The sequence below is a fragment of the Palaemon carinicauda genome, chromosome 28 (genome assembly GCF_036898095.1).
Source record: "Palaemon carinicauda isolate YSFRI2023 chromosome 28, ASM3689809v2, whole genome shotgun sequence".
NCBI lineage: Eukaryota > Metazoa > Arthropoda > Malacostraca > Decapoda > Palaemonidae > Palaemon > Palaemon carinicauda.
In genome coordinates, this window is record NC_090752.1 from 46,989,619 (window position 1) to 46,999,269 (window position 9,651).

Below are 9,651 nucleotides of genomic sequence, written 5' to 3' on the forward strand. Positions count from 1 at the left end.
AGACTGTCGAAAGGGAAAGGAGAAAAGGAGGAAAGTGAAAGGAGAGAGAGAAAATAGGTCAGCGATGAGAGCAAATATATGACACACTTGCTGCTTCACCAGAAAAGAGAGAGAGAAGGGTGAGAGAGAATGAGACCCTTTGAATGACAGACAGACAGAGATTAAGTAAGATAGAGAGATATGCTGCATATAAAAATAGAGAGATATTACTGTTTCCTTCGTAAGCTTGAATTAGTAGGAAAGTAAAATTAGAAGTTCCGTTTACGATAAGAAAATTTAATTTATAAGAGAATGTATCTTCCTTGAAAACTGATCAATGGAAAAACACCCTTATAGATTATGGTAACTTGGAAGGTTTTGTATAGACATACTGGAATATTTATTATTTATAGGTAGAAGGTTGTCCAGGACACCAGCCACCCGTGTAGATACTACCACTAGAGAGTTATTGGGTCCTATGACTGGTTAGACAGTACTACAATGGATCCCTCTCTCTCTCTGATCACGGTTCATTATGTCTTTGCCTACACATACACCAAATAGTCTGACCCATTTTATCTCAACACTTGAGATTACCAAACGATTCTTCTTAGCTCAGGGGTTAACTACTGCAATATAATTGTTCAATGGCTACTTTCTTCTTAGCTATGGTAAACAGTTCTTCTAGAAGGACACTCCAAAATCAAACCTTTGTTCTCTAGTCTTAGGTAGTGACATAGTCTCTTTACCATGGCCTTCCACTGTCTTGGATTAAAGTTTACTTGCTTGAGGTTACACTCGGGCGCTCTATTCTACCTCACTTCTCTTCATCATGTTTTTTTTTTTTTTTTTTTTTTTCAAGTTATTGTAGTTTATACAGTATATGGAGATCTAATTTAATGTTGTTGCTATTCTTAAATATTTTAATTTGATTATTTATTGCTTATCATGTAGTTTACTTATATCATTGTTTCCTTTCCTCATTTAGCTATTTTTCCCTGTTGGAGCCCTTGGGCTTATAGCATCTTGCTTTTCCAACTAGGGTTATAGCTTAGCTTTTAATAATAATAATAATAATAATAATAATAATAATAATAATAATAATAATAATAATACTAAAAGCGAAAAGGTAGGAATACGACCCTACAATTGCATATTTTCTGACTGCCGTTTCATTGTGACTTGCTAAAACAACTACAATGATTTAATTCTATGTTCACTATTATTTTAACTATAACAGTCACAACAATGATAATTTGACTGTATTTTCACTGAAACTTCAGTGTCGTTAATGGCTGCGAGAAATATGATTTAATTGCACGTAAAATGCTACAGATCAAAGATTATACTGATAGTTGCATACATTTCCCTTACCCTTTAATCCTATCAATAACATCAGTAACAGATATATAGAGATTTAACTTTAACGTTATGTTCTACAGGGAAGTAATGCAGAGTGATTCTCAACAAAAACAACAAAACATTCTAAAAACACAGCTAATTACAGTAAGAACTTGCACAATCAAAAACCAAACATTTCAGTAATAATCCTATATAGACCAAAAAACCTGGAAACGAAGTGTTTCTAAGCATTTCACAATCATGTATTCTCTTCCTTAACTTTCATTGAGCGGGATTGTCGTTCTTACCAGAAACAAAGGCAGAACATAACCGAAGTTGTATGGCGAAGCTTTGATTATATGGTCACTTGACCACGCAGCCGCCATGATCGCTCTACCTCTTGTGTTTGGCAAGAGGGCCCTGGTAAGAGGTATTGTACAGAACTTAAAACAGAAAGAGGAAAGCCTCTTCTTCTGTAGAAAACTCCTCTTTACATTTCCCTCTTCCCATCTTGAAGTTACTTCATATTTGATTTTCGGTAAAGTTATTTAGTGGTGTGGAATTTTTTGGAAAAATAAGAAAGTTGTTGGAATAGTCGAATTCAAAAGATTTATAATTATCTAAGTATTTGTTTTTACTCTCTCTCTCTCTCTCTCTCTCTCTCTCTCTCTCTCTCTCTCTCTCTCTCTCCTTATTTTTGTGTACTTCCTGGTGTTGTTCCATGCTGTGGTAAAAACATTCTTAACCATTTCCATGATATCTCTTTCAGGTGGTAATTTACTTCCTGATTTCCATCAAATGTATTGCAGATACATACAACTCATTCGTTCACTTCTTTAGCATTTTAGGTTTCATATCAACCGGTTGCTGTTCGTACCAAACCATCCGGGATCTGTCGGAAGTTTGGTTCGTAGCCTTAAAGCTTTAGCGCTAAGGTATCATGCAATTAGTATTGATCACTAATTCATCTATCTGAGGTAGATGACAAAGGAATATAGAATTTTCATCTTAACTGAGTTGCATAAAATTGTTGTCAATGAAGTCTCGAAGGTTGACGATCTTAGGTTTGAGCAGATTTTAAAGCTGTTGGAAGCGTCCCTGTCTTACGATTTGTTGGACTGGGGTTCCAGACTTGCTCGTGTTCGATAGTTACTTGTAGTGTCTGCAACCTCACTGTCCTTGTGAGCTAGGGAGGAGGTGTTTGGGGGAGCCTACAGGTCTACCTACTGAGGCATCAGCAGCCATTTCTTGGCCCTAGCTTGGATGGAGAGTGGCTTTGGAGCTGATCATATGTATTTATGTCAAGTCTATAGTGCAATTTGTCGTCGCTGCCCCTTGCCACTGCTATCCACGAGCAACATTTAAACCTATAGAATTTGCAGAACTACTTTGCGTCAAATACTAAAGAATTCTTTCAAACGGGCTGTTATTAATTAACTATGGAACATATAGTTTCTTATTTAGGAAGATTTTCAGTATTGTTTCTCATTTAAAGAATAACTCATCTCTGTCGAGACAATTCCTTCGAATGTTTAACCAATGAGGTTTATTTTGTGGATGAATTCATGTTATCAGGGTATTTGATGTTGAACATTGGACGATTGGTATTGTTTCTTATCAGTGACTTCTACCCTTGATACTTTTTAGTTGAAATGGTTACTTTCTAAAGACTCTTTCACAATAGTGGTTAAATAGACTAATTTTTTCATCATTAAGAATTGCAAAGTGAAATCCCTCATAACATTCTGCAATTATATTGAAGAACTTTGTAATATTATAATTATGATTATTAGAATTATTATCCTTATTTTTGTAATTATTATCGTTATTATCATTAGTAGTAGTAGTTATGTTAAAATTATTATCATTAGTAGTAGTAGTAGTAGTAGTAGTAGTAGTAGTAGTAGTGGTAATAGTAGTAGTAGTAGTAGTAGTAGTACCCTCATTATTATCATTATTATTATTATTATTATCCTTATTATTATTGTTATTACCAATATCGTAGTTTTATCATTATTACCATTATTATCATTTCCACCTTTCGTATTTTCGCTGTGTGTATGTGTGTATGTGTGTGTGGTTATATATAATGTCACTTTATCGAAAAAGAAAAATATTTAATGAGATGGTCCTACCAGTATCAACTTATGCATCAGAAACTTGAACCCTTATGGAAAGAAGAATGATGGGAATAACACTAAGAGACAAAATGGAGCAACATGGATACGAGAGCAAACTAAAGTAGATGATTTCTAACAACATAAAAAAAAGCAATGGACATGGGCAGGACATATAATGAGAACGACTGTAATAGATGGGATTTAAGAATAACAGAATGGGTCTCTAGAAATTGCAAAAGAAGCGAGAGAAAGAAGCGAAGACGATGGATTGACGAGTTAAAAAAGAATTGCGGGTATAGGCTGGCTTATAGAGACCACAAATAGACACAGGTGGAAGGACATGTCTGCGGACTTGTCCTGCAGTGGATTAGCAACGGCTGATGAATATATATATATATATATATATATACATACAAACATACATACATACATACATATATATATATATATATATATGAATACATATATATAAATAAATATATATATATATATGTATATATATATACATATATATATATATATGTATATATGTATATATATATATATATATATACCGGTATTCAATGTCTTACCTATGTTTTTGCATTATGTACATAGCCTAGAGTTATTTGCTTTAATGAAAATACAAATGACGATTATAATCATCAGTATTGTATTATTAATAATGTTAATTATTATTGTTATTATTATTATTATCATTATCATCCTCATCACCATCATCATTATCATCTAAAACCACAGTACCTGTCTGTGGATTGCGGGAAGGAAAGAGAAATGCGCCTACTGGTTGCGTTCTTTTCGGGAGAAACATAAACTACGGTTAAACATCCTGACTCTTAAACTATCTTCGCATGAGTCGCGGTCAAAAGGCACCCTTGAGGGAGGGAGCAAGTATGGGGTTTCTAAATGCAGAGTACGTTCATTAAGGATCTCTCTCTCTCTCTCTCTCTCTCTCTCTCTCTCTCTCTCTCTCTCTCTCTCCTTTTAAAGACGGTATGTCTCTGTTGACCTTAGAAGTGAATCATATGCAATTGGTTATGGTAGGTCATAGTTGAAGGTGGAAAAATAATGAGGGCAATCTCTCTCTCTCTCTCTCTCTCTCTCTCTCTCTCTCTCTCTCTCTACGCAGAAAAATCATATTTAGATAATATTATTATTATTATTATTATTATTATTATTATTATTATTATTAGCTAAGTTACAGCCCTAGTTGGAAAAGCAGGATGTTATAAGCCCAAGGACTCCAACAGGGAAAAATAGCCCAGTGAGGAAAGGTAACAAGGAAATAAATATTCTAAAAGAAAAGTAATGAATTATTAAAATGAATTATTTTTAGGAGCAGTAACAACATTAAAATAGATCTTTCATATTTAAACTATAAAATCTTAAAAAACAAGAGGAAGAGAAATAAAATAGAACAGCGTGCCCAAGTGTACCCTCAAGTAAGAGAACTCTAATCCAAGACAAAGACCATGGTTCAGAGGCTACGGCATTACCCAAGACTAGAGAACAATGGTTTAATATTGGAGTCCCCTTCTCCTAGTGGAGCTGCTTACCATAGTTAAAGAGTCTCTTCTACTCTTAACAAGAGTAGAGTAGCCATTGAACAATTATAGTGCAGTAGTTAACCCCTTGGGTGAAGAAGAATTATTTGTTAAGTCAGTGTTGTCAGGTGTATGAGGACAGAGGAGAATGTGGAAAGAATATGCCAGACTCTTCGGTGTGTGTATAAGCAAAGGAAAAATGAGTCGTAACTAGAGAGAAGGATCCAGTGTAGTACTATCTGGCTAGTCAAAGAACCCAATATCTTTCTAGTGGTAGTATCTCAATGGGTGGCTGATGCCCTGGTTACATTCGGTTGTATATTTAGAAAAAAATAAGTTTTAAAACATTTCATTCAAGATCTGCCCCTAGTGATTTTGAGATCCTTTATGTACGCAGGTGTTCGAAAAAGAAATCTAGAACAGTTGTAAAGACATTTTGAGTCGATCTTTAAATAAATATTAGAGCGACTTCAGTGCTACGATTTTTTTTTCAAAATCTGAAACAAACTGAATTGAACGCAATCACAGTATTCATGCACCTACATACTTACATGCTTGCGCGTGCACGCGCACGCACACAAACACACATACACACACACACATATATATATATATATATGTATATATATATACATATATATATATGTGTGTGTGTGTGTTTGTGTGTATGTATGTATGATGTATATATAAGTGTATGCGTATATATATATATATATATATATATAGTATATATATATATGTGTGTGTATCATGTTTACGGTATATTTAGTATCGTATACTGTATATATACACATTCATTTCATAATGTTATGAATTTCTTCCTTAACACTGTATTCATCAAGACTGGATTTTGATATAATATGCAAGAGGTTGCAGTGATTAAAAGACAGGTCTTGATGGCTTGGGTGCTAGGTAGAGACTGCCCTTTATTTATAGCTACATGGGACTACATGATACCACATCCCCCTTATCACATACAAAGCATTGATTACACATAATAACTAATCTGGCATATAAGTACAAAGAAATAATGGATGAAAGTTCCATATTCAAACGTATTCCATTGTTTTCATCCCTTCACAATAAACATGCATAGTACAATTTGTGATTGTGGATAGTAATATAAACATAATAGCTATTATCTTTGCGGACTTTGGTCCGAATAGTGTTGGTTACAGCAGGGCAGTCATAAATATGAAAATAAGTGGCAAATTATAATTTTTTTTTTTTTTTTTTTTTTTTTTTTTTTTTTTTTTTTTTTGGATGCAAAGAACAACAACACCCAAAATATATTAAAACAAAATGGAAACCTGATACACATGTAACGAGTGTTTGAAATGGAGCCTATTCTCCAGTCCGAGACTCGTAAATTTTCAAATAAAATTCATTATTCTGAATCACTTATCAGTCCTGAGACTGATAACTTTTCTTGAGTTTCAAACTCTGGTAACGACTTCTCAGAATTTTCGGTCATGAAACGAGGGGGGGGAGTTGTATATTAATATTTAACTTAACACTTTATGGGAATTTACGGTATGTGACCGCGTTACTTTCAATATATCTGGATGGGGTTTTCACCAGCCGGCCTGACTTGGTATACACCGCTGTCGGGTCTGTAGTGTTATCACTAGTTGCGGGTCTTTGGTGGGTTATTTCGGTCTCACTAGGTGGCGGCAGCGATATATCGGCGGGTCGTGGTGGAGGCTGTGCTGATGATGTTGGAGCCTGCTGCCGGGTGTTGGGCGGTTCTGTGTTTGTCGCGAGCGGTGTCGGACGGATGTGGGACCGGTTCCTCCTGAGGCACGCTCCGTTTTGGGCTTCCACAATGTATGATTGGGGTTCTTCTGACTTACGTACCACTCTGCCTGGCACCCATGTGTGGCAGGCCTTGTCGAATATTCGGACTGGTTGTTCGGGTTGGAGGTCTGTGAAGTGCCGTTGTGTCCGATTTGGTCGTAGGCGGTCCTGGAGGTGGTTGCGGGTCGTGATGTGTGCGAGATGTGGTTCGTATCTGCCTGGTAGGTCAGTGGTCACCTTGCGACCAAACATGAGCTCTGCGGGGCTGGTTGTCTTATTGTCGATCGGGGTGGCCCGTAAGTGGAGTAATGCAGTATGCATATCACCACCTGTCTCAAGGCATTTTTTGATAATCGCCTTGCATGTTCCAACTGCGTGCTCCGCGAGGCCATTGGACTGAGGGTAATGTGGGCTTGATGTGATGTGCTCAATACCCCAGGCTTTTGTGAAGTCCCTCATGGCTGCTCCCGTGTATTGAGGTCCGTTGTCTGAGACCAGGGTCTTGGGGCATCCGAACAGCGAACACAGGAATTTGAGGTGATTGGCCACACTTTCAGATGACAGGTTTTTTAGTTCGGTGACTATCGGGAATTTTGTGAAATAATCAGTTGTGATCAGATATGTCTTGTGGCCAATTTGGAAGATGTCCGAAGCGACTTTGAACCAGGGCATTGGGGGAATGTCATGATGCGTGGTTTCACTAGGACTTTGCTGGGGCTGGTACTTCTGGCATATGTCACATGCCCTGACCTTGTCCTCTATATCCTTTGCAATGTTGGGCCAGAATACACACTCCCGTGCCAGGGCTTGTGTTTTTGTGATCCCTTGGTGGGACCGATGGAGCTGGTCCAGTATACGGGCTCTGACCTCTTTGGGGATGATAACTTGTCGCCCTTTGAATATGACTCCGTCTTCCACGGCAAGGCATTCTCTGTATGAGAAAAACTGGCGGATATCGGGGAGACAGCCTTTTACTGAGGTAGGCCAACCCTCGATGATAGTATGCTTGAGAGTGCGCAGCACTGGGTCGGTGTCAGACCTATGGCGGACCTCTTCCAAAATCTGGGGACCAAATTTTATGAGTGCAACTGATATCACATCGATGTCATCTAGTTCCAGTCCGTCCACTCGTGTATCCAAAGGGATTTCCTTGTCATTTTGTGGGTTAGGAAGGCGTGATAGGGCGTCGGAAAGTACAAGGGTTCGTCCTTCCTTGTACTTGACCCTCATGTCATACCCCTGCAGTTTCAAGAAGAGACGTTGTAGTCTAGGTGGGGCACTGATCAGTGGCTTCTCCCAGATATTAACGAGGGGTTTGTGGTCAGTGACAGCTTCGAAGTCTCTTCCGTATAGGTAGGTATGAAATCGTTGCACGCCGTGTACTAGTCCAAGGGCTTCTCGCTCGATATTGCTGTAATTTGCCTGCGTTGGTGTCAGGGCTTTGCTGGCGAAGGCTATTACCTTCCCGTCTTGGATGAGGGCCGCCCCGAGGCCTTTTTGCGATGCATCGACTTCAAGAGTCACGGGTCGAGTTGGGTCATAGTAAGACAGCGTGCTTGATGGGGCTATTTGGCGTTTCAGGTGTTGATAGGTGGATTCATGGTCTTCTTCCCATTGGAAGGGCACATCTTCCTTGACCAGATCTCGAAGTCTTTGTGACTGAGCTGAGTAATGTGGTACATAGGGGCTGAGGTAAGTCATTACTCCCAGGAATCTCTGTAGTTCCTCTTTATTGGAGGGTGACGGCATGCTATGCAGGTCGTGTACCTTTGACGGGTCTGGCATCATGCCCTTGCTGGTATAGCGTGTTCCGAAAAACTCGATTTCTGGTTTTGAAATGGAGCATTTCTTCGAGTTTAGGCTGAGTCCGTGTTTGGCTGCACGCCGCATGAACCCCATCAGGTTTTTGTCGTGTTCCGACTGGTCTTTCCCACATATTGCCACGTCATCAGCGATGCCAAAAACACCTGGGAGATTCTCGATGATGGAGTCCATCCTGGCTTGAAATATGTCCTGGCTTACATTCAGCCCGAATGGTAGCCTTGTCCAACAATACCGGCCGTGTGGTGTTCGGAACGTTGTCAGTAGTTGTGAGTCCTCGTGTAGCGGTATACTCCAGTAGCCTGCTTTGGCGTCTAGCTTGGAGAACACTTTCGCTTTGGAGAATACCGGGTTGATCTCTTCTAGAGTGGAATCTTGTGGGGACATCTTTTGAGGTTTTGGTTGAGCCGCTTGGGGTCCAGGCAGATCGGTAGGCTTCCATCGGGTTTTGTGACATACACAAGGCTGCTACACCAGTCTGTGTGTGCCGTTACGCGTCTGATAACCCCCTCTTTCTCCATAGTGTCAAGCTCGGACTTGATGCGGGGCTTCAGGTGGATACTCACCTTACAGGGCGGATCACAGAAAGGTATCGCGTCATCCTTGAGGTGGAGCATTGCGGGCTCTTTTAGTTTGCCGATACAGTCAAACTGTGCTGGGAATTGCGCTTTTAGTTGTTCGACTGACCTAATAGGGCCTTGTTGGCTTGGTTGCTCAGGTATTCCAGTAACGTCGTTGACATTGATATCCACAATACCAAGTTTTTGGCATGAGGGAAGGCCAAGTATGGCTGGACCAGACACATCAACCACGAAGAACTTTTCTTGCGAGAATGCTGGGTTGCTGAGTTTGCGACGCTGAGCATTAGTGACCCTAGGCAGGGAATATTGTCGCCACTGTATGATGTTAGTCTTACTGACGGTTCTGGGGATAGTACGAGGCTGGTGGGTGCATCACCAAACATTTGCTTGTATGTCCGCAAGGCAGCGTATTGCCACCGGAACCTGTGTCGATTTTGAGTTTCAGGGGCCCATAGGCTGGGGGGTTTT

At 39.4% G+C, this 9,651-nt stretch overlaps 1 pseudogene; it reads left to right on the plus strand.

The window, feature by feature from the left end:
* The first annotated feature begins 1,704 nt into the window (after window positions 1-1,704).
* Window positions 1,705-9,651, plus strand: part of LOC137621800 (uncharacterized) — a 111,758-nt pseudogene continuing 103,811 nt past the window's right edge.